The sequence below is a fragment of the Ambystoma mexicanum genome, chromosome 3q (genome assembly GCF_040938575.1).
Source record: "Ambystoma mexicanum isolate Mex_15411 chromosome 3q, UKY_AmexF1_1, whole genome shotgun sequence".
NCBI classification, from domain to species: Eukaryota; Metazoa; Chordata; class Amphibia; order Caudata; family Ambystomatidae; genus Ambystoma; species Ambystoma mexicanum.
The window spans coordinates 967,270,243-967,295,145 of record NC_090926.1 but is presented as its reverse complement, the minus strand read 5'-3'; the positions used below and the strand labels follow the sequence as shown (position 1 = coordinate 967,295,145).

The following is a 24,903-nucleotide window of genomic DNA, read 5'->3' as shown; positions in this document are numbered from 1 at the left end:
TGCACAGAGAAACGCACTGTGAACAATGTGTGCACACTCAGAGCCTGGAGAGTGTGGACTACAGTTCTCACGCAATCCCAAGGTCAGGTTCAGGGAGGGTGCAGGCTTGTATCGTAGGGGGAGGGGCTGCGGTGCACTGGTGCACACATTCTCTGCTGCAGTTGAAGCCCTCCTTCTCCATAGACCAGTAGAAAAAGGTTGCCATTAGTGCACGCAGCTGGGGCACAGGAAGGGATGTTTTTAAATGCAAATCTAGTCTTGGAAAAAGCCAATTTCCCTAAGAGCACATCAGCCCTGTTTTTAATAAACGTCCAGACAAAGGGGGAACCGCACGGGGGTCTACTGCTCCTGATCACTCAATGGGTGTTAATTCTCACTTCTAGCGTGCTTGATTATTTCAAAGTTAATGTCATCCACCCCCTCCCGTGCTGGCCGCCCGGATTGGGAGGCGCGGTTAGCTACACCCCCAACCCCCCCCCTCTAAACAAATGCAGACCTGGGAGGAGAGTCCTGAAAGGGAGGCGAGAGCAGGGATATTTTTTTTTTTACTGCAGTTAGTGTGTGTGTGCGCGCAGCTGAGCCAAGTGCGCCATCAGCACAGGGTTGGGCTGGAGGCAGCAGAGCAGAGGCCAGCGGGAGTCAGGAGCGGGATCCAGTGTGCACTGCTCACCAGAGAGACCGGCAGTGGAGCACAGGAGAGCCTGCCCGGATCTCTCACCCGAGGAACCAGGAACAGGAGAATCCCGAGGGTGAGACGGAACCACTCCAGAGTTCCGCGGGGACGGCAGAGGAGGCGACACTGCCCTCCAAGACCAGCGGGGACCCTCTCCCCGGCACTAAAAGAGAGCCACAGAGGAGCAGCCGGACACCCTGTGCCCCTCCTCCTCATTCGGGACCCGGGCTGGATGTAATGCAGCGCGGACAGGAGTGAACGCTGGGCCCCTGCCGAAGCAGAGCCGTTGTCTTGGTCACCCCTGGACTGGGATGCGCAGGAAAGTTCTGGAAGTAGACAAAGGGGGGGCCTTCCGCCGGTGTGCCACTTTGTAACTCTGAGAGGTAGGTGCTTGAGAGGTCTTCCTGTATTTCCTTTGTTGTGGCAAGGGCTTGGATGCCAGGGAGGCGGGGGGATGAAGGGGCAGTGTGAAGGCAGGAGATGGAGCACGGGTCCTGCGGGGAGCTCGCCTGACCCGGCCCCGAGGAAGGGGGTTTTAGTGGAAGTGGTCGCATGTGGTGGGAATATTACACGCGTGATGGGCGGGGCCGGGTCTCCAGCTTTCCATGTCAAGGGGTGTAATACCTACATGTGGTGTAATGTATACGTTTTGGGGTTATTTACTTAATCATGTGGTGTAATGTATACGTTTTGGGGTTATTTACTTAATTAGAAGACATCCTTCAATATACGGTGCCCTTAATCAGTAATTCGGGGGGGCTGCCGTAGCTCTGATCACCATCGGGAGGCTTCGCCACTGCTATCGGCTTTTTAGAAGGACATTGAGTAATGGGAGGGCATTTTAAATTAAATGATTGATTCGCCGTCTGTCTAGCCTTGCTCAGCATTGCTTACCGCTGACTTCTGAGCAGAGTTGTCTTAGTTAATGGCATGTGCCCCCCCCCATTGTTCTGGGTGTTATAGTTAGGGGGCATGGCGCCCGGCCCGTGGCACTGTGTGGCTAGGCTTTCACGCTTGATTGCATTCAGATGTGCCTGAGGCAGACGCCCCCCCTCTCCCCTCTTTCCTCCAGCGTGTCTACTGCTTCCGTGAACTGCACCGTTTCTGGAAACAGAGCTCGGGGATGTCACGGATCTACAGCATGGGGGTGGCGTTAATAAGCTTTTAACTGAAAATGCCAGCGCTGGTTCCCATGTGTTTGGGTTTTGGGGGTGGGGGAGTTGGCACTTCCACACAAAGAGGCAGAATGCGCACAAAGGACCTGCTGCTGCTTTCGGCGTCTGAGCCCCCCTCGGGGTACCCCGACGAAGGAGGTGGCGTAAAGGCACATCATTAATTATATAATTTCCCAAATGGGCGCTGGTGTGTGGCTTTTTTTTGTATATCCACGAGTCTTCCATATGTAGGTGTGTGTATATACGATTCTTCCCAAGAAGCCACGGAGGGATGTGGCATGTTTGTAGGTGTGCCTGTAACGGGTACATAACATTAACACATCTGCGTGAATATACAGGGGCGCTGTGTGCGTGGGGGGTGCCGTGCATGTTGGACTGAATTTAGGAGCACTTTGTTAATGTGACGTCTGTTTACCCTGTCAATCTTCTTGAGCTGCTTGATAGCGCACGGAAATACGTCATGGTTGCCCTGTGTTGTCTTCCCAACTCAATTAATCCCTTTGCCCGATCTCAGGCGGATGAATGAGTCGGTCCCACGTGCGACTGTCACGTTGCTCACGCGCGCCTGTCCCTCTGGTATTACTTCTCCTGCCAGCAATCTACTGTGAGCACATATGACGTCATTTAAAAGTATGCGTTGAACATAAGAGCCTGCCATGACGCAAAAGCACGGGCATGTTATGTCATGGGCCTTTCGCACGTTTCCACTTCACGTTTGGTAATTTTCCTATCGCAGGTGGCGCGAGCATCCGCACCTGCAGTGTCTGGCTCCCCTCTCTCTGTTCTCAGGTGTATTATACCCCTCCCGTGTATTATACCCCTCCCCGCGAACTTATTGCCTGTTCCGTTTTTCCTGCTGTAATAAAAACGGCACACGTTGATGCAACTACGGGGGCGCGTGGGGTGTGGAGACAGGCTTTGATAAGCTGCAGAAAGGGAGGCCGTGTTACTGCTATGAACCACTGGCCAGGCCGCAGCTGAAGTATTGTTGGGACTAGGCCCAAAACAAGGCCGCCTGCAGCAAGAACAAGTCCACCGCCATTGCCAAGTAGTCATTTATTTGTTAGCATTTATAAAGCGCACAGCAGCCCTTAGTGTAAACTCCTGTACTGAAAATGCTCAAATGTAAAAATTATATAATGCTCGCTCATTGTTAATACATTTTGCCATTAAATTAGGCATTGTGGTGCTGTTACGAAGAGAACTTGCTTAGTACAGAGGATGCAGAAGCATAGCGGTTACATAGGATGCAGAAAACTTAGTTAAGTTATGCTGAGAAGGCAGATGGAGATATTTGAACAGAGTGGGTTTGAGGAAGGTGGGCCGGGATGGTTCCGCTCTGAGAGCGTTGGGAAGTGCATTTCAGAGTTTGGTTGCTATGTGAGGGACACCTATACCTCCGGCGTTTGCTCTTTTGATGTGGGGGATGCAGAGTTGGTTGACGTAGTGACTTCTTTTGGGGCGAGAAGAGGTGTTTTTGGTAATGGTTTCAGATAAGTAGGATGGGGCAGAGAGACTGATGCATTTATGCGTGAGGGTGAGGATCTTGAAATCCACGCTTTCCTTGACGGGAAGCCAGAGTGCTGCTCGCCTAGCATGAGTGATATGGACTCTTTTGGGGATGCTCAGGGCTGCTCGGAGCGCCTTGTTTGCACTATTTGGAGCATGTTAACAGATGGCATTACAGTAATCCTGTTTGGCTCCTATCGTGGCCCGGGCGATGGATTGGCAGTTTTGGGGGGTTAGGAAAGGTTTAATGCCATTTATAAGTTTAGTGGTGTGGGCAGAGGCAATGGCACTGACCCTTCTGGTCATTGAGAGGGTTGAGTCGAGGTAGACTCCAAGGGTCTTTACGGATGTGGAGACTGGAATGTTGGTTTTGTCGATGGTAAAGTTGTTAAGTTTGGGCAGAATTTCCCTGGGGCTTAGAATTATGATCTCGCTTTTGTCCCTGTTTAAACAGAGACGGCTGCCATCCAAATTTGAATGGTGGAGTAGATTTGTCGGAGGGCTGCTGCGTCTTGATCGTAGTCCCCAGTGAGAGGGAGGAGTACTTGCGTGTCTTCTGCATAGTTTGTGTATGCTATGCCGAGCGAGTCCAGTTTGTCGAAGAGTGGCTTCGTAAATAGATTGTACTGCACCCACCCTTTACAAGAGCCCTGGGGCACACCGCAGTGGGTGGTGTTGGGAGCTGCATTATTCGATGGGAGTAGACCTTCATAACTCTGCCCTCTAGAAAGGAGGTTATCCATGATGTTGCTTTTATTGAGAAGTGGGCTGGGTTGGGAAGATGGGAGGTCAAGATTTTGTGATCAACCCGATCAAACGCAGCTGAGATCTCGAGGAGAAGCTGGAGGGCAGGTTTGCCCATGTCCATTATGTTAGTGATTTGGATTTTGAGATCTAGTCATGCTGGCTGTTTGCCAGAAAATTGCAATTCCTGGACGTCTCGTTGCACATTTTACTGCACGTGGGGCAAGGTCAGCGACTGTGCAGTGAAACCAGACTTGAAACTGTCCCACGCTATCTACTTGGGTTGGCTGTTGGAGCATTGCCCTGTTTGCTTATTCAGCCAGATGAACAATGGTGTTTGGCGCTGGAGTGCTCACCTAGAGTTTGGATATCCAGTCCTGGAGGCCTTGTGTGATTAGTTGGCACCATTCTGGTGGCCGTGCCCTGAAGTTGCAAAGCCTGCTGTGGAGTCATTTCGCTGCAGTTCTGCTGGCCTTGTCCTGAGCTCTGGTGACGTGTCTTGTCTGGAATGTTTCGCATCACTTGCGTCTTCGTCTGTCTGTGTGGTAGATATCCTGTCGGGAATACTGAACCTAATTCTAGCGTCTGCTGGTCAGCCGGTTCCCGGTGGTCTCGCCTTCAGAAACCTTTTCTCTTTCCAGATGTTTTTTGGATTCCAACTTCCATCAGCCCTAGCCAGCATTATTTAATTTGAATTTTTGTTCAGTGCTGGCCCTACCCTGAGGGTGTCGGATCGCATTGCAAGGTTCAAAAGAAGGTGGGAGGAGAAGCAGAAGTTACAAAATGTTTCAGGATATGATAGAAAGATTAGGATCGACGGGTGGTAGGATGGGAATTGAAGGGACCTTGTTTGTGGGGAATCCAGGCCGGACTAGCCAATATGGCATTGCCGAAGTGCCAGCCTACAATTCTAGAAAGGGGCAGATTTTTGTGCAGTTTCTTAAGATTCTGTACTAGTTTGTTACCAAGCAAATATGTGTTCAAAAGCTTTATTTGCAACATTGTTTACCAGAAACGACACCTTGTGTAGTACTCGGTCTGTTCTGGGTAGTAATGAATTGTAATGCATGATTCTAGGCCACTTTTTTACTGGTGCCTGGACTGGTTTTTATTCCTCAGTCAGACCCTGGGGGAAACGGGTATGTTTTGAGGCTCTTTCTGAAAGCAGTGATGGAGGGTGCGGTGTGGATGTGAAGGGGGAACGCTATTTCTAGAGCTAAAATAAAATTGTTTATATCTGAGGGTTCAGTGAGTGACCATTGTTAGTTTCTGGTTACGAGGAAAAGTGGGTGAATGCATGCACCAGTGGAATATCTGGGCAGCTAGGGAGTGAACTAACCAGAAAGTGGCTTTCGACAGGCCGAGATAGGTGATCCCATTCAGGGGAGCCTATCCTGTAATCTAATGTAAAGCTGTGAATAGCAGGGCAGGGGTGGCCACAGTAGTGCTTAGCTTTGGCTATTGGGTGCTTCTGAAGCAGCCAAACCTTTCTATTGGAGTTCAGCTAGAATGGAGATGGGATGTGAGGATGGATTGTGGGTGTTTGGTTATTTACCTGCCCATTTCTTGCCATGTTAATGCCTATGGCCATTTCCGCTCCATACCTGCCCACCCAAAACCCATCCCCCTGGGATCTCTTTGAGCTAACTTTGTCAAGTAGTAACATTACATGTTGTGCTGTATGTGCCTGCCAGTGTTATGTCCAAGCAGTCTTCAGGAAGTGAATGGCTTAATTCCAGCAAAAAATGTGCTGTGGGTGAATTGAAAATGTCTTAACCAGGTGTGCCTTCAGCCCATTTATTTATAAGCACCATACTTATCATTTTACTGAAGACCTAGTTAAAACAAACATTGAGACATAGTTTTGGTATTGAATAGGTATTAGGCAGGCACTTGCCCGGCACAGCTATCGTATGTCTAGGTAAACGCACATTTTGCGGTGATTATCATCTTATGGGCAGGTAGTACCATTATGGCACTGCCTTTGCCATGCCTACACAAATTCCAAAACCTTGCACATGCTTTTTATTTTTCCCTTCGCTACTGCTCGGGCATTGGAGCACAATGCACCCTACATATGAGTACATCGTGTTGCATATATTCCATCCTAATGGGAGGTACAAGATCTCTATAGGGTATTAAGAGGGGCACCGTTTGTTGATTTGGATGGACATCATTTTGTAAGGGATGATTGGCAGAAGGGATAGCCTTTGGTGCAACTTGAATAGCTGCCTACACTTCCGTGTGCAAGTGGCAAAATCTGGATGATGAGCTAAGAATAGCAAGCGTTGGCAACAGTTTTAGCTTTTGTGTAGGCATGGCAAAGGCATTTTCCAGGCACTCCTGTAGTGATAACTGGCCATTGATGCAAAATGGTGTGGGTGACTGGGCATATAGTAGCGGTGTGTGGCAAAGGACTAATACTTAACAGCCCAAACTATTGGCTCTGCCAATACTTCTTTTTAACAGGACTTCATTGTATGACATGCATAGTGCTTATAAAGAGTGGTTGAAGGCAGACCTTGTTCAGACATTTCTATTACACCAGTAGTGTGTTTATAGCTCCAAAACGTCATTCCTCTCAGAAGAGTACTTTGAAAAAACACTGGCAATCACTTTAAGCACAAAGTTTGACTTTTAAAGCTTGATAAATCTAGTCAAAAGAGAACCAAGGATATTGTGTCTTGGGTGGGAATGGCTATAGAAATCATGGCCATGGGCAGTCAATGGGTGGGTAAATAACCAAATGGCACCTACAAGCTGTGTGTCCCTCATATGCCATGTCGCGCTAGCTGGTAGTTTCAGCTTATAGGTGGCATTTTAGTACCACCTAATAGCCAAAATGAAAAAGGAGCGGGTGCTAGGCTGTAGTTTCACAGCACAAGAATTGTGGCTTGAATATGTATGTCCTTCTTAAATTGGGCAATATTACAAATTATAGTTTAACATCAAAGCGGACAATTGAGACCAGAGATTGTGGATGTTAGTTTATACTATTGGGTGTTGCTTGCTACACCTATAAGCCAAAACGATTGCATTAGCGTACACACAGAGGGAGGAAGGATGTATGGGAAGGGATAAGGAGTCTGTAAGTGCTGTTTGGTTATGTGCACACCCATTATCTTCCCACTGCATTGCTAATCCCTATGGCCATTCCTTCCTCTGCCCGCCCAAACCACCACCTCCTGGAAACTCTTTGAGCCTGCTTTTTCAAGCCTTACCATCAGGCTTTGCATACAAAGTGCCTGCCAGTGTTTGTTCAAAGCAGTCTTCTAAGAGTTAATGAATTAATTTGAGTTGTAATGCTACTGGTGTAATTTAAAAAAAAAAGAAAAAAAAATACGTCTTACCAGGTCTACTTTCAGCCACTTGATGTATAAGAACTCTGTGTCCTTCACGGAAGTTCTGTTAAAAACGAGCATTGGCAAAGCCACTGAAGTCCTGTTTAAAATAAAACCTTAAACTTTTCCTTGCGTTTCACCTTCTCTGTGCTGCTCAGTTATCATACACACGATGCAGTTTATTCAGCCCGGGTCACGCATTATAAAATCAATCCCATACTTGGCGATCAATGCATGTGATCTAATATTTTCAGCTTGCTCGCTGCGGAGGCAGCGTGTTGTCTCGGTTGGGACCAGGGCCTGCAGGCCAGGGTTCTCTGCCTAGTCCACGAGCAGGCACTTCCACGCGGGAAGTTGCTCTCTGAGGGAGGCCGTTCTGAACCCCAGTAAGTGACTGCCTCTGAATGTAGGATGTGCTGCATGCAATCGAGAGCATTCCTAACCTCATGGTCACCATAGCAAACCCACTCTCTACCCAACGTTCCTCCACAAGTGGATCCATTCTGGAATGTGGTGCTAGTGGTGGGGTTTTTTCTGTGCATGTCGTATGGTTTGTTTTCCTGTTTCTTTTTTGGCATCTAATCCTCTTGCCATGTTTCCCAGTTCTTTATATTTTCTTTTTCTATTTTCCTTGCTTTGAAGCCTCCCTGTCCATCACTCAAAAGGTTGCACATATATGAAGACCTGTCTCTCACAAGGCAAACTAATAGTTGGAAGGTGGCCAGGGGCCATATGTATCACTTTTATAAAAACACACGGCCCTCCCTTTTCTTAGCTCGAGTCAATCTTCTGCGGGTCTTGCTGTTTTTGGCAAATTCATAACTTGCATTCCGAGTTTGTGCAGGGAATGAAACGTGACATTTTCAAACCCCCTTCCACAATTAAAAAAGAAACACCAAAATAGGAAATTTGGCATGTTGCTGGTTCGTATAGTGTAAGTGCCTCAAGGTCGTGTATTAAGGCATGTGTGTGCTGTTGTCTTGTGTAGCATCGTTATCAGTTGGAGTGATGAATTGTGGGAACCATTTGAATGTCTGATGAGGAGTGTGGTCTACTCGCGGAAGTTACGTGGTCTAGACCGCTCTTGCCAGGTTTCTCATCATTTGCGAGGTCCTTGGCACCCATCCGCTGACATGTTGCCCTGTCCTACATGATGGGTCACTTGTCATCCATCCTGTCTATGCAAGTCCAAGAGCTCAGCGGGTTAAGCGCCTGCTGCCTGCATCTATGTTCAACCACTAAGCCAATATCTGTGGGCCCTCTGTGCTTCGCTGTCATTTAAAATGAATATCACAGAGTTAGTCAATAGTATTAAATGCTAATTGCATGGGTTTGAAGCTTCAAGCTTGCTGCAGAATCCACCCCCTCATATGATGATCTCCTTTTTCGAGTGCTCCTATCGGGTATGCTTCTGCAGTTGATCAGAAGCGTCCCACTGAATCCCGGCACTGGAAGATGAACTAACTTGCCAAAGATCAAGTAGCGTGCCAGTCGGAACCCAGAACTCGAAGCCAATGACCCATTTCTTGCTCTAGTGCTCAAGGCCTTTAGTCTGCACCTCGAGGGTGAATGGCTGGTTTCCAACAAGCATCCCTGTGTTTGGGTGCAAAGGTGGAGCCCCTGTACTGAAACTGATAAGGCTGGAACTGTGTCAAGATGCCAACCCACGCCTAGCGCACTTTGGTTAAGTAACACCACTGAAAACACCTGGGTTTGGAATTTGATCTTCAGGGCACCAGCATGACCAAGTTCAAGCTAAAGACTGTGTTTTTACAGTGTGATATTTGTTTATGCAAAGTCAACACTGCGATGCAGTTCTTTGCCAAAACGTTTCTCAGATCTGTAGGAAAGCGAGACCTGGCTTGAATCCTGGCATACAAAGCTTGCTTTCCCAGAACTCCTCCTCAGACCTTGCTGAATTCTCCTGGTAGCCACGGGAGGAAGTGGAATTCAATCTAGCGCCGATCTTTGACTATAACCTGAGCATACTCTGTAAATCGAAATATCGACTCTCCTTGCTTGGTAACGTAGGATGAGCACCTGCCTTCTAAAGAAAGTGACAGTTTAATCAAATGGAAAGAAGCGGCAGGAGAAGAACCTGGAAGGCAGTTACAAGTTCTATTCCAGAACCTGCTTCTTTTAAAGACAAAGTCGTGGTGTCATCATCTCGTCGCTTTCTTGATTGGGGCTGAAAAACCTGCTGTGCTCATCAATGTAAGCTTTCCCACATGGGCTCAGTCTCTGCAATACCTCCAAGAAGTTCATTTTTCTTTCTTTCAGAAAGAGCTTTTGCATTCTAGTCCTTTGTTGTTGGACCAGGACTAGCACTGAATGCTGATGGCTCAGGCGGCTGCTATGCCATAGAGGCAGAAAGAAGCACAACAGGTTTCTTTTCCCTTCTCGCCTTGTAGGGTTAGTGGGTATCTCCCACCAGCAAATACTCCCAGTTTGTTCTTTCGGTGACGGGACATGTCTATCGCAGCGGGTAATAACATGGGTATTGACAGTGCAGGGAATGGGAATGATCAATTGTGGGGTCGGACTGATTTTCTATATTCTGATCTGGTCGACCAATGTATGGATGCCAACCTAAATTGTGACAGGGACAACTCTGAGGAGCTGCAGCCAAACCAGTTTAAGGTAGCAGTGACGAGGGTCTAGGCAAAGTCTCAAGATGTGGTGCGCTTGTAAAGGGTCCACAATGAGTACACTCAATGCGAATCACAGATTAGCTTAGACGGTATGTATAAAAATACAGTTAATTTATGGCCAAGCAACACTTACAAAAATGACTACTAACTAGTAGAAATATCACACAACACTAATAGATTTTTTATATATATATATATATCACTGGTTTAGGTAGGGCATAATACAAATCAAATCCCTGTAAACGAATCTATAGAATAGATTATGCACCAGTGGTCCACAGAGGGTTAACCCCGACTACAATTCTTCCCGAAGTTGTCTGGGGCCTTATGCCCAAACGTTCAGGAATGTTCTGACAAAGTTTGTGAAGCTGGATAAAAGGAAGGTAAGGTCTCTCGGGGTCCCGTGAAGAGTTCTAAGGGTTAGAGGACACTGTATTCTAACTAACAGACATGGCCCACACTAAAGGCTTGCGCCAGCAAGCTATGGTAAAACCAAAGTATAGTAAAAGTTAGGAAAACCTTTAACGGGAGTATGGGGGCAGGTAAGAACCACTGCAACTTCCGTACTCCCATTCTTCCTCAGACTTGGCAGGTTGATGGAAGAGGGCTCGAAGTTGCTTTTCTCACTGTCAGTCGCAGTCCTTGATTTGCAGGGATTGCTGGTTAGAGCTGATCTCCGTTTGGTGTCTTTCGCTGGTGCACAGACTCTCAGATGAAGAATGCAGCAAAACTCGATGCAGGGCGCCCTCTCAAGACTGGACCTGCGTCAGGTATGCTGTTTCGAACGGTGGTCACCGCAGCATGGTGACGCAAAGGGCTTCACTTGTCACGGTCAGCCTTTTCGCTCCTATGTCTGGTCTCCTTGAAGCTAGGACGCCGATATTTTGCTGAGGTGAGTCTTGGAAACGCAGAGGATCCCCCAAGTTCCAGATTGAAACTCAGAACAGCGATGTCAGCAGCACGGTAGTCCAAACTCGGAGCTGGTCAGCCACAGGACGGTCCTGGGACACTTCCGAAGGCTCTTCTTCACAGGGTACAGAGCAGACATCGGGAATGGATGTTCCCTCGACTTCAAGGGTCACAGCTCCCTCGCAAAACTGATGAAGATCGTGAGCAAGACAGGGCTGCACCAGGACAGCAGCAGAAGTTGGTCACCAGGCCTCCTTCAGTCGGGTCTCTGGTCTCTTCACGGGTCTCGCAGCTGGACAGGAGTCTTGGCTCCTTCAGGTTACTCCAGGATCTCTGAAGAATGGGTGCAGGTTCCTCTTGTTATCCTAAGCAGTGGTCCAATCGGAACCACTGGCGGGAATATTCATGCATACCACTCAGGCACACTGAAAACCAGTTTGTGGATTGGGACCGGACAGTCCCAACCCACATCCTGCCAGCAAACACACACACAGCCCTCCAGTTGCACGCCAAAAGCTTCTGCTTTCCCAGGCACTGGAAGTCCCTTATAAGGATTTTCCAGGCCCCACAGGCCAGGAAGAAGGGTAAAGAACAAGTGAAAAACTGGCAGTCATGTTTGGACACTAGCCACAGTTAGTAGCCAAACGTGGTATGGGTAAAATGGAAAATAAAGTCACTGCTGCCCCCAGCCTGTCCATTTAGCACACACACCTAGAGTAACCAAAAATCCTCGGACTGTTAGTCTAGGGCAAAAATGTACACTACTGCACTGCATTGTAAGATGCATTGTACAATGATAGTTACCACACGTGATAACATATTATTAAAAGTAGTAACAAAGTCACAAGACTAAAGGAAACCCTGTTCCCCAGTACTGACATCCTGAAGGACATGTCCGTTTCCCCATAACGGACAAGAAGCAAAAGACGGTGTAAACCTTTCTATTTCAGGACATTCATTTATGGTAGCTAACCCAAGAGAGTCGAATTGTTTCCCGTGATGATGCAAGCAAAACATTAAAGGTGTACACCTTTTAAAACCTTCAATACTCGCTTAAATATTATCTGCAGAGTGCAATCCAAACTAGCATGATCCCTCCTAACCTGACCAGACGTTCTTCCTGAGGACGTGTATTCAATTCCCAACTCTGGCAAACAAATCAAATTAAAAACATTAAACCCCTTGAAAGCCATTCATGGATCCAGGGAGACATATTTGGCCGGATCTCAGATCCAGGAAAATCCACCCCAATGACCAGCGCTAGTTATTGACCAATTATGCTCTAGAGCACTCGAAATGTACTAATATTAAAAAGGGAAACTCTCGTAAAATTATGCACAATAAAAAGAGTGAATGAATGAGGATCTGCTCAACTTCACACCTCCCATCTACAGTGCAAATTGACACAAGGGGATTGTGGGGCGTTTGCTAATTATTTTGCATCATTTGTCATAAACAAAATCCTAATTGGAATCGTGAGTAGGATTTAGATTTATGGAAACTGTAATGGCCAGCACAGGTGTAATGTGACATGGGTCTAGTTGAATGTTACTCGTTAGTAGTGGCAGGTAGAGGGCCGGCTCTGCTAAGCAGCCAGGACTATACAGATCCCAGCAATGGCAGTCCTACAACTTCCAGTATCGCTAACTTGGCAAAGACTTCTAATGGACGGCTCCGGCTCCACCCCCTGGTGCCATTATTGCCTTCTGCGGACCACCATGGGGTGCTGAGCCACTGATTTCAGAAACTCCATATGCTGAGAGAGATCCTTCACTTGGCACCCCGCCCCCCAACACCTCGTGGACCTGGATTTCAGACCTGTAGTCTCCCCCTGATTGGGCGCCCAGGAGCCGGACGGCACGTGTACAGGGGGAAGCTTTCCACTCTGGTCCGTTTCCTGCACTGTAGGGCAAACGGGAATAGATTCTTGAAATGGGACTGTAGGAGTTGGATTCCAAAGGAATTGAGTAGTGACACGAAGTGATGATGCCTTTCTCACACCAGCCTCGCCGTGTGTCACTCATTGTCATGGTCAAGGTGAGGTGCTGCACTGGTGTACGAGGGGATCATAATGTAGGGTGACCCGTTTTTCCAGATAAAAAAAAACTGCAAATGGCCACTAACGTAAAAGTAGGACTGACTTTTGACGGTGGCTTGCAGGTTACTACACTTCAGTAAGGTGGGTGTGGGGCGAGTTATAGGGCATAAACAGCAGGAGGGATGCCTGTGACTTGAAGAATATTAAACGCACCTGAGCTCTTGCATCAATTGGTATTCCAGGCATGTCTGTGAAAGCGTTTCACAAGCACTCCTTGTGGCACACGTGATTGGTGCTACAGATGTTTGATGAGCTTGGTGGTTCGAGGCCTTCCGGTATGGCCAGACTTGAATTGTTAGAATAAATATGTATCACAAACTATCACCTTGATGTGTGAGTGCTTTACAGAGGCTGGGTACTATTGAAGACCCTTTCGCAAAAACCAGCGGTGGGTGTCAACCGAATTCAGATCAGCACCTGCAGAATTAGGACGCCTGGTCACCCTAGCCTAGTAGCACAGGTAAACCTTGGTGACCGGAGGAAATGCATACACCTGAGCAGTGAGCAGCACACAATCCTAGGCCTTGGCCCTCACTCTATTCTATTCTGCCACCCCCGAACACCGACACAGGCTCTGTTCCACTGTCTGCATTGTGACAGAAATCCGATCGGGGACAACACAAATACAAAAGATGAAACGATCCTGGGTTGGAGCTCACCATTCCGTCACAAAGTAAGTGTTCTGAAATGCACAGAAGAGCCATTATTTTAAGTCTTACCCTGCCTCAATAGCACCGAAAATATTTTTCTATCTCTTTTCGACCTAGAAACACCTTTCTGGTGAATGGCACCCGAGCGGGATTTTGTTGCATTGAAGGGTTTTCCAGATTAAACTTTGTGAAGAAGTTGAGGACTATATATACATTGGTTACATGTAAACGAATATTTCAGTGGACAGACGATGAGAGTTTTTGCGATCTCCTCGGTTTTCTGTTCAAACTGCCTTCTATACTCCCCCTCCACCCCCCCCCCCGCCCCAAGACAAAGGGCATAACCTTAAACCAGGAGCTTATATCGATTGCCAGAGAAAGTGTAAAATCGGGCAAACTCGACAAGCAATGGACAACCAAGAGAGGCGGACCATACGAACCCTCCATACAAACCAGGAGATTATTATGAAACCAGTGGATATGGGTGGGGCCATTATGGATGTGGATATATAGAAATACCAGGCATACAGATCACTCCAGGGCACAAAATACTACAATGACCCCAGTGATTACCCCACCGTGGAGTTCAAACATTCCTGCAACAAATCAAGACCATAACACAACAATATCGGCAAGCCTTTCCAAAGCCTCATACCAGACAAACCAGTTCCTGGGACGTTCCACTCACTAAGGAATACTTGCAAACCGGTTAATCCACGCTGTCCAATCCTGTCTGGCATTCATAAATTAAACAAAGCACTATCGGGATACTTTGGGTCTGTACTGAAGACTCTGGTCATGGGAACACGACGCTTTGTACAGGACACAACAGATCTTCCCGGTGTGTTCTGCCAAATGCACTCCTGCTCTGTTCCAACATCCCACATGATGAAGATGGAGTAACTGCTTACCAGAGATGCCTGGAAAAAATAACCTACATGATGGACACCCCGATCGGAATGATCAAGGACCTTTTGAGACTCCTATTCACACACACATTTTGTTTTAATGGACGACACTTCCTACAAAACACTGGTGCCGTAGTATGCAAAACGATTGATGGCAGTCCTCAAGGGAGAGGTCATAGAACAGTCTCGGAAATCACTAACCTACTTTTGATAGATACATCGACAGTCGTGGTTTGGACAGAAGTTTCTATTAAAACAATTCCATGAATTAATCGAAAGCTTCCACAAACGCTTTGGATTCACCATGGGATATATCTGTCAAACCAATAAAAGGAATACAAACATTTGCTTTAAAAAACTACACTGCAACAAACCTATATTTTTTTTATAGGGGCCTAGAATGTCTTCAAGAGGGAGGGCAAGGCTCTTTCAAAACGGAGGCTAACTGCATTTAATAGAAAATCTAAGCAGTTTTGGTTGGGGGGGGCCGTCAACATTATTTTTAGTGAAGTTGGGCCCAGCATTTTAAAAAGTATTGAGACCATTGCCTTGCATGGATTGTTCACACTTTCCATTTTAGCATATTTACAGGGAATCTTCATACGAGCTGTCTGGCCCCAACTTTCACTGCTATGCGGATGACACTCTGCTCATTTTCACGCTCCCTTCCTCCACCTCATCTGTCTGTCTGTCTGTCCCCTATCCAGGAGTGGTGTGCCACCAGTGAGCTCTGCCTTAAAGCCAGTAAAACTGAGATTCTCCTCATCAGCACACCTGCTTCCCTCTTGACTGTCGCTCTCTGCTCGGCCTCTCTTGGCCCTCTTACTGCTCCCACCCGTGAGGCTAAAAACCTCAGGGTCATCTTTGACTCCACACTCTCCTTCTCTCCTCACATCTCTGACATCTGTAACAAGTCACACTACCAGCTGCACCTCCTCGGAGGTATTCTTCCTTTCCTCTCCTTCCAGAAGCTCATTGTCTCCAAGCTCTGGCTCACTCTAGGCTGGACTACTGCAACGGCCTCTTTCTAAATCTGCCTGCTTCTACTCTGCACACTCTGCAACTCTTCCAGAACAGGACTGCAAGACTTGTCCTTGGCCTCAAGACCAGGGATCGTATTTCTCCAGGACCGAAATCTTTGCACTGGCTCCCAGTGGCTGCCAAGATTAAGTTCAAAGCCCTCTGCATTGTCCACAAGGCCTTCTGGGGCCTCAATACCTTCATCTCTGCCTTCCTAAATATCTTTCTTCTGGAGCTCTTCGCTCATCCACCTCCGACTCCCTCAGCGTCGGTCACTTCTCCATGCAATTATTTGGTGGTCGATCTCTACCTTCGGCTGGGGCCTCCCTCTGGAACTGCCTCCCTGAAACTTGAGGAGAACCATCTCCAGTTCTGGAAGCACCTCAAGACCTTACTCTATGATTTTGCTTTCTCTCCTCCTCTCCCAAGCTGAACTACTGAATGAAACTGCAGTGGTCACTTAGCTACCCTCTGATCTCGGGCACAGGTCCCCTCACCCCACCAGTTGCACACCTGCACTGCCTCCCGGCCAACCTCTGCACATGGGGACTGTTTATGTATCCCCACAGTCCCCTACCAGCTCTTGACACTTGGTGTCTGCAGTTACCCCTGCACTTGCCACAAGTTTGCTACACTTTTACCTGGTGTCTTATTTATTTTATTTATATTTTTTACTCTTGATCCTATGTATTGCACTTCCCCTTCCCACCCCTGCACTTTTCCCCTTCCCCTGCACTTACGCGATCCCAATGTCACCTGGCCTAGTAAAATCTTTGTCTTCCCTCTGTTTGCCCTCCCTTGCCTTGTCGCGCCTTGAAACACTGTATAGGTGCGTTATAAATGCCATATCCTATTATAACTAGATGAAACCTGGTGTGAAATGGAGAATGTTTACAATGGCACACTTTATGTTGCTGTCACAAAGGATAGTGGGACCAAGAAATACACCAAGACAATTCTTTACTCTTTCCTGTTTATTCGAGGAATGGGATTGGCCACTCAAACAAAAGTGGGGGGGGGTTTCCCAATTAAAAATTGTTAAATGTTAAAGGTATTTGTACCGACCGTCACCAACAGAATTGGTCCCCAGTTGCTCTGGCGGATCTGTAAACGATAAGGTGGGATGGGTTAGTAAGGTGAAGAGGGAGTAGGATAGTGAGAGGAGTGGTGTTCTGTTGGCAGCTTCAGCTCGGTATACACCAGATACTGAGCTTTGGTGCAGGTATTGGATCGGTGTCAGTCTGCGTGTGCTGTTGCTCCGGCTTATGCGTTGTTGGTGTTGTGAAGTGTGTGCGGCTTGTGGTGCGAGAGATGGTTGTGTCAGTTTATCAGTGAGATAAGTATGCAGAGTTTGAGGTTATATTGGTTAGTGGGTTACCTGACCTTTAGCATGCTAACATTCACAGTTTTCTCTGAGTGTGGCACTTGGCCTTTTCAGTCTTACCTAGAAGCGGTGTAGGCCAATGTTTAGAGTTCTATCTAGGTGTGTGCATGTTAACATTCACAATCCTGTTTAGGAGCGGCGCAGGCTGGTGTTCAGTTCGAAGTGTGGCACACGCTAATCTTCAAGTTTCATCTGGGCGCAGGCATGCTATCCTTCAATCAATACCCATCTAGATGCGACGCAGACTAGTATTCACAATTCTATCTAAGTGTGAACATGCTAATACTATGGCACTGTCATTGTCCTTACGAGTGTGGCACATGCTAACAGTCACATTTCTATCTAGATGCGGCGCAAGCTAGAGTTCAGAGTTCCTTATGTGTGGCACATGCTAAATCGGCAAGTGAGTTAATATGCATCACAAGCCAACATTTACAATACATTTATAGTGGTCACAAGTCTTCCTAAGATTGATTTATTAAAGTCTATGGCAGTCTACGTTATGGAGGGTAAGGTAGAGTGACGGGGGGGGGGGGGGGGCTTTCTGGAGTAGAGTGATTGCTCTACACCCCACCCATGCCACACTCAGTTTTGTTGGTGTTTGCTGGCTTCCTTGGCATCCCCTGCGGACACCTGCAGACACATCTTGGGGCCGTCCTTTGCCTCGGGGTCCTTAGCCGCAGGGCGGCCAGGCAGAGGGCTGCCCTAGGGTGTCCTTTATGTGGACCAATCCGGATGCCGTGGGCGTGTTGGGAGGCGGTCAGAGGGAAACAAGGAAGGGGCGGGCAGGGGGAGAGGGACCAAGCGCCGAGTGCACTATGGTGCTTTTAAGCACCTTTACAAAAAAAATATTGCTTTTTGGGGGGAGGTGGGGGTCAGGAGACTCCCTACCTGGGCCTAGCCTCGCTGGAAAACGTTTCAGCCCAGAGTGGCCCTACAAACTTCCAATAGTCCACAAGCAGTCTTTTGCAGAGGGTTGCTGTCCCTTCTCTTTGGGCGTTGTGGATCTGAGGGTTCCTGGACCGGGCTTCTAGTGGCTAGCTTGATGCAGGCTTCTGGGATCTTAAAACCCCAAATACTAAATGGACACCATTGTCTGTCCAAAGGCACTTGGGTTAGTCCAGGCATTGGAGAGACACGGAGGAGTTCCGTGAAGGCTGGACCCTCCTGTAGTCTAGTGGTTGCTCCCCTTGTCGCCTTTCTACTCCTGCTGGACCTTCCTGGTCGTTACTCCACCCTCCTGCGGATCCTACCCAGGGCTCATCTGCTGTCCATTTCGTTTCCGCCTCTCGTTCCTCCACCAGTGATGACTGTGTGCAGAAGCTCCCTCTTTCTCCTTGGTAACCATTACCAGCCTCTTCTCTGGTGTCTCCTTCTCGGACCACCTCTTTCATAGGTTCATCCCCATGTCTTCCTTCTCCCTGCAGCCTACCCTTCCAATTTCCAATCCACCACCTGTGGCACTCCTGGTTTTCTTTTCTTCTTGTACCCTCATCCACATTTGCCTTGTCTATACCACCCATCATCCACTCTCCTGCTTACCGTTGCCTGATCACTTTTACCAACACCCCCTTCTCTGTTGCACCTTACCTGATGATGTTCCCACCTTATTAATCTCCTGTTTTACCATACTGCAATATACAGTAGGAACAATGCTCTTTTGACACAAAAGAACTTACAATAGATAAATTGCATTTGACGGGGAGCTTCTTACAGCAGGGCGAGTTTGACGGACATTCTGACCCGGAAGGGGAGTAAATAGAACAGTCACCGGGGACCATACATAAGTGGACATACATAGATTAAGAACAATGAACATTGGACATGCCGCCCTACTACCATCTCCTACTTTTTACCACCTTCATCTCCAGTCCCACCTCCTGTCGTTATTGCCTCCTTCCGTCCCCTCCCCTCTTCTCCTTTGCCTCTCCAGCTCATGCTTCTTCAATAGTCTCTCTCCTCCACCAACATACTGCTCCAGCAAGACTGCCTGGGGTCTCTGGGTTTTATTGCTGCCCCAGGGTTGGTGTATGAGAGAATGGATGCACTTCCATCATGTGATTGGGGCAGATCTTGGGTGTGGAGCTGCACCTGACCTTACCTTGGGCCTAGGGCCCCCTATCTGCAATCTTGGGTCCTTTCTGGTACTTTCTGTTGCTGCTTGGAGTGAACTTGGACTTCCTAGTTACACCGGCATGTGATTTGAATAAAGAAGACCTCTTGATAGCCTTCACAACGTTCAAAATGTGCCCCATGTGTGTGTTCGTGGTAAACTTGCAGAATTTGCTCCTCGGTGAGGCAGTGCTCTACCAGTAGACATGTCAATGGTATCTTTGTATCATTCATGCTTAACACTGCAGTCGAAAAGTCACACCCTGGCAACATTGTAGCGAGCTTGGCCTTTCTCTGTCTTTGATCTAATTTCCCTTCCTCTGTGGATTCCCTGATAACAATATCATTAGTACAGCTGCAGGAATTGTGGACTTCTATTCATGCAAAGTTTTTTTTTCTCTTGTGCGAATTTGGATCTGCCTAGGGTGGGCTTCAGGCTCTCTGTTGGGATGCATGTTCATTCGTGGTAGTACTGTGCCTGTTGGGACCAGGGAAGGATGATCAGGAGAACCGCCCCATACCTCTGATGGGGGCCCATTATCCACTGGCTTAGGGAAGCATATGTCCCAGGAGGTAGCTCAAGCGGCAACATGCTCTCCTTGGAAACAAGACGACACGAAGCCACACAGGTTCGACCGCCACCCCTCCCCCCCCCCCCCCGCGTCCAAGCTTATAAACTTCTGGCTATTAAGTGCGTTATAAATACGCAACTAAGACATATTCCTGTAACAGCGCCTCGATGATCCCGGCTGTGTGAGCGCTTTAAAAATGCAAATAAAATATGGATCCCTGAGTGGCCACCCCTGGAACTGCCCAGTGCTTATGCAAGGATTGCAGCCACATTCATCATTTGACTTCAAACTAAAGCCACAAGCTAAGAATAAAAGCCTTCATTTTGATTCTTAATTTGAACAACTGAATCACAATTGTGTCTTTCTCTGCCATCTGTGATCTACTAGTCCTGGGATTGTCGGTCATTTTATGCAACTTGGCTGCTACTCCCGATGAGCATTTCAGTTCATAAAGTGACCAAGGGCCTCATTACGACCCAGGCGGTAAGTTACCGCCTGGGTCGTACCTTTACCACCATGGCGTAAACTACGTTTACGCCATGGTGGTTGGCGGACTTACCGCCCCATTCCGAGGTTGGCGGGGCGGTAAGTCCCCAATCCCCATTTACCCTTCCCCATTCCCATTTTTGCCCCATAGGGCATAATGGGAGTGGGGAAGGCGTTAATTACGCCACCGTAAATTACGGTGGCGTAATTAACAACAAGGTCCCTTAGCGCCATGGATTTTAACACCTGCTAAAAGCAGGTGTTAAATCCTCCATGGCGCTAAGGGACCTCGGAATCAGGCGGTAAGGGTCGGCGCTGTTTACGCCGCCGTAAACCCCTTACCGCCTGGGTCCTAATGAGGCCCCAAATGTGTTTGCAGTGTAATAGAACATGTCATTTTCACAAATGACAACCTAATGTTCCATTGGACACACACACACAAGCCAATCAAAAGGCTTGCAGTGTGCTAGTCCGGTGATTCGTGGTGAGGAGGTTTATGGTTTAAACTTTAATTCGGGGTGGCAGCTGAAATGCTCTGGCGTGGGGGTGGCAGGGTTTGGGGGCTTTAGGAGCCAGGTGGATCTAAATGACAGTCACTCAATCAAGGGTGGCTCCTTTCCCTGTGTGGTAATACTTAATAACCGTGCAAGGTATTTGGTACCCAGACGATTGAGCTGAGATGCTCAGGTGAGTGAATACCTGAGTTATCTTGTAATTGTCTGCTAATGGGAAAGATTGGCTATTCCAGAACAATGCTGTTTGAATTGAGATCCAAGTTGGGCTTGTTGTTGTTGTTGTTGCAAGTATTAAACAAGATTCGTCACCGCAATATAGCAAACCATGTCAACAAGAGCCAAGGCACTTCAGTCCTTTTTTTTTTTTTTTTTTGGTTAAAGCTGCATTGGTGAACGCTAGGGCAGTAGCATCACATGCCTGTGAACTACAGAAGTTGATTGAACATACATTGCATCTGGTATTCGTAACAGAAACTTGTTTCAATGAGGTGTCCCATGCTATGTACCACTAGTAGTACCCGTGGGCTAGCTAATTCAAGGTATTAATCGCAATGGGTCAAGAGGGGGCGGCGTAACAATCATTTCTAATTGAAATAAAAAGGTCTCGCCTCAAGCCCCAGAATTGGGATAAAACAGTGGTTGGTGTTGACACTCTGACTTGCACCTACCTTTTTGCGTTTAAAATAATGATGGGATATAGACCCCCCCCCCCCCCAGGATCAGCAAAAATGTTCTTGGAAAAGTTTGCTTTATTCCTCTCCTCAACAGGAATTAAGTACCAAGAGAGGATAATTATGGGTGATTTAAACTTTTAGTGGGATGACGCATCTGCCCCAGATTCTACAGAGTTATGGGAGATGCTGAATAGCCACGACCTGAAAACACTGGATGTAGCCCCTTCTCACCAACAAGGACACTGTTCAGTCCCCATTATTGTCCGTGGCTTTGGAGTAACTATGATGGAGACTTTGCCGGTCCCTTGGCCAGATCATTGTGTACTATTTACCCTTCAGCATAGTCTAAAAACACATAAATTACATGTCTTCAAAACAGGGATTATGTGCCGCAAAGCTCAAGACCTACTGGAGATCCCTGGTTACAAATTACAGAATGCCTTGGATACCATAGATCCTAAATTAGACTGTAATGAGTTCTTAACAAAGGGAGTTATAGTGATGGATATCATCTGTTCAGAATATGTGCCTATGGCATTACGGTCCACAAACAAGAAATCCAGTCCATGGTTCTCTGCCACACTAGCCTTATTAAGGAAAAAATGCAGCCAGTCGAAAAGACCTGTAGAAGATTTAGAACCACAATCCCTGCCACAAATACAAAAAACACACGGAAGGAACACATGGTTGCAATTTTTACCTCTAAATCTGCTTTTTTGTATTACAAAATTCAATCCGCCAACAATAAAACGAGAACGTTTTTGTGTAATATCCAATTTCTTTCATCCTTAGGAGTATGGTTTTAGATACTGAACTGTTTAACAGTCAAGCGGACACATTCAATATTTTCTTTATGAACAAAATAAAAACCATCCAAGACATTTTACAGAATATTTCCCCAGCTTTAGATCAGATGAGGAAAAAAAGGGTACCTCCTTCTGCGCTTGGTCCAGAGGATTCAGTGTTCATTTTTAAATTGGTGTCAAAGGGCACTGTTCTGAATTTAATTCGCAAGCTTAGCCGGTCCGATAGCACAGCGAGTAGAGTGCTCGATTTGACATCTGCGCAGAGTCTGCTGATGCAGGTTCGAATCCTGGCAGGGCCAAACTCAGCCCTTCATCCTTCCGAGATCGATAAAGGAGCACCACACAGATGCCTGAATTTTGTAGCTCTATATAAATGCTAAATTATTATTATTAAACCAACAAATGATGTGCTATACGAGCTCCCTGTGCGTGCGGCACAGTGCCTTTCTTCAGAAATTGCCCCATTTATGACGACTTTTGTCAATTTATCTCTGTCACAGTGCCTTGCCCAACTAAGCTTAAACGATGGGTTAGATCTCCTCCGCTGAAGAAATCTACCATGACCTCAACCAGCTTTAAAATGATCACCCAGTATTGGCCAGGAGAAATACTAGAACGGGTAGTGACTAGTCAGTTTCAAGAGTATATAGATAATTATGCCATATTAGATCCTCGCCAATCTTGTTTCCAGTCGGGATTCGATACAGAATTACAGAAACCGCTCTTTCTGTGGTGTGGGATGAGTTACTACAGGCAGCGGACGCTGGGGAAGACTTATCTGCAGCATTTGAAACAGTTGAGCTTATGGTTCTTAATCAGTAACGCATCATGCAATGGATGGGATGCAGTGTAACTCTTACACCAAATAAGACAGACTCAGAAAGTTGGCAAAATTGCGTTCAACGGGTTTATCAATTGTCTAAAACAGACAGTTAAATTGGACATCAATGGATGTTTGCACGTTCTCTCTGCGCAAATCACATAAACACAATCCTTTATGCTAAATATTAATCATCAGTGACCTCATATTATGTGGCAAATAAGAAAAACCTATGCTGAGTTGTGGTTGGTTCAGGGGGAACCCCTCTAAGTATACTTTCTATAAGGGGTCGGGTTGTGATAGGACATCTACATCATGGACATATTGCAAGTCATCTTCAATGCTTATTAAGCATGCAAAATACTATTGGCTCTTAAACTATAAGGCCCTTCATTATATGGCCCTCTATAATTGGCACTCTTTACTGGAGTGCACCTGGCAGACACAAGCCTTCCCTGCCCCTCGTCACCACTTGCTAGGCCGCAGAGGTGGCGTGGTTGCAATCTTAGCCCTGCCCCTCTCTCTCTCTCTCCTCATCATGCTGTAGTTCCCAGAAATCTCTCCAAGCAGATTCGTTTCTTCTTTTATAATTTTTTATTTTCACATCCACCCTTTCATCTCAAAGGGTCATGATAGCTTTGTAGACCATGCCCTCTGGCCGTGCTTAGAGTTGTGGGCCTGTATAGCTTAACGCCCTTGCTGCAATCATGTCTGTAACTATTTCTTCAGGGCCCATAACTCCCAGTAAGGCCCTCTGTCTAGGCGCATGAAGCTTAATGGTTCAATATACCTGCAGAAGTTGGCTTCCCTGTAAAACTTTTCTTTTACTCATTTCACAAAATGGAAATGGTATGACTGAGGAGTGGTTTTCTTATTGTCCTTCACCTTCCTCTTGGTGGGAGGCCCATTCCACTACTGCCAGAAGGAAGTGACGCTTCACGTTATCAAGGCCCGTTTTTTTAGTAAATGTTTCTGGGAACTCCAGCCTGTGGCAGCAGATTCTGTGTAGATTTGTAGGCTATTTCCGGGAGCGTGTTTGCCTCTGGCTATTTTTATCTTTCTAATAAACCAGTGCGTGATGGCCAGACCTGTGCGGATTCTGGCTTCCTGATCCTCTGCGAATCACTGGCGTGACCAGGCACGCATGAATCCTTCAAGATCACAACAGTGAGTCGCGGGGGACTTCGCTCCCGGAAGTCTGAACAGGAGCCAGTAAATATCCTGCTTTGCGTGGCTCGTGCTGATTTGCCTCTAGCCAAGCATTCCCAACCCTGGCGGGGAAGAAACTGTCCACGGGGATCAAAATTGTATCACATTTTACCTAGTGCTTCATGGTAAAACCTAAGCACTGTACAATGGTTATTTCCGTCTCAGACGCTCCTTCTAACGAGTGCAGTCAAGGAAGAAAAGCGCAGAAGAGGTGTTTGCGCGCCTTCCCGAGGAAGCCAGTTGCCTTCTTCCAAGCCCGAAGGAACCGTGTTCTAACTTCTTTCTGGTCCCCGCCGAGTGCTGGATTTCTGCAGGCGGCGCCCGGGGCAATCCAAGTGGGCCTGGTCCCGAATATTGCCGAACACTGCCTCCCTTGTGCTGCCTTGTCGGGATGCAGGGTATCGTACGGCTCAGTCCATCCATGGGCAATGATCGCCGCCGCTAGATGCCTCCTGGACTCGCGGAGCACAAAGTTACGTGACCCCGAGATCCGCGGGGGCTCGCCTGCTTCTCGCTGCAAAGTGCGTTAAATTACCCGGCAGCACGGATGCTCGAGCGGCTTGGCTCTTTCACCCTCGTTCTCTGGGCCCGGGACCAGAGGTTTCTCGTGTACTTAATTTATCAAACCCAGAAGGATCAAGGGCTGA

The 24,903-nt window shown here is 47.4% G+C and overlaps 1 protein-coding gene across 1 annotated transcript in view; it reads left to right on the top strand.

The window, feature by feature from the left end:
- The first annotated feature begins 240 nt into the window (after positions 1–240).
- CDC42EP4 (CDC42 effector protein 4) overlaps positions 241–24,903 on the top strand; it is a 90,884-nt gene continuing 66,221 nt past the window's right edge. Inside the window, exon 1 of the mRNA XM_069655109.1 lies at positions 241–1,056. The gene's annotated coding sequence lies outside the window, so the exon portion shown is untranslated. The remainder of the gene's footprint in view (positions 1,057–24,903) is intronic.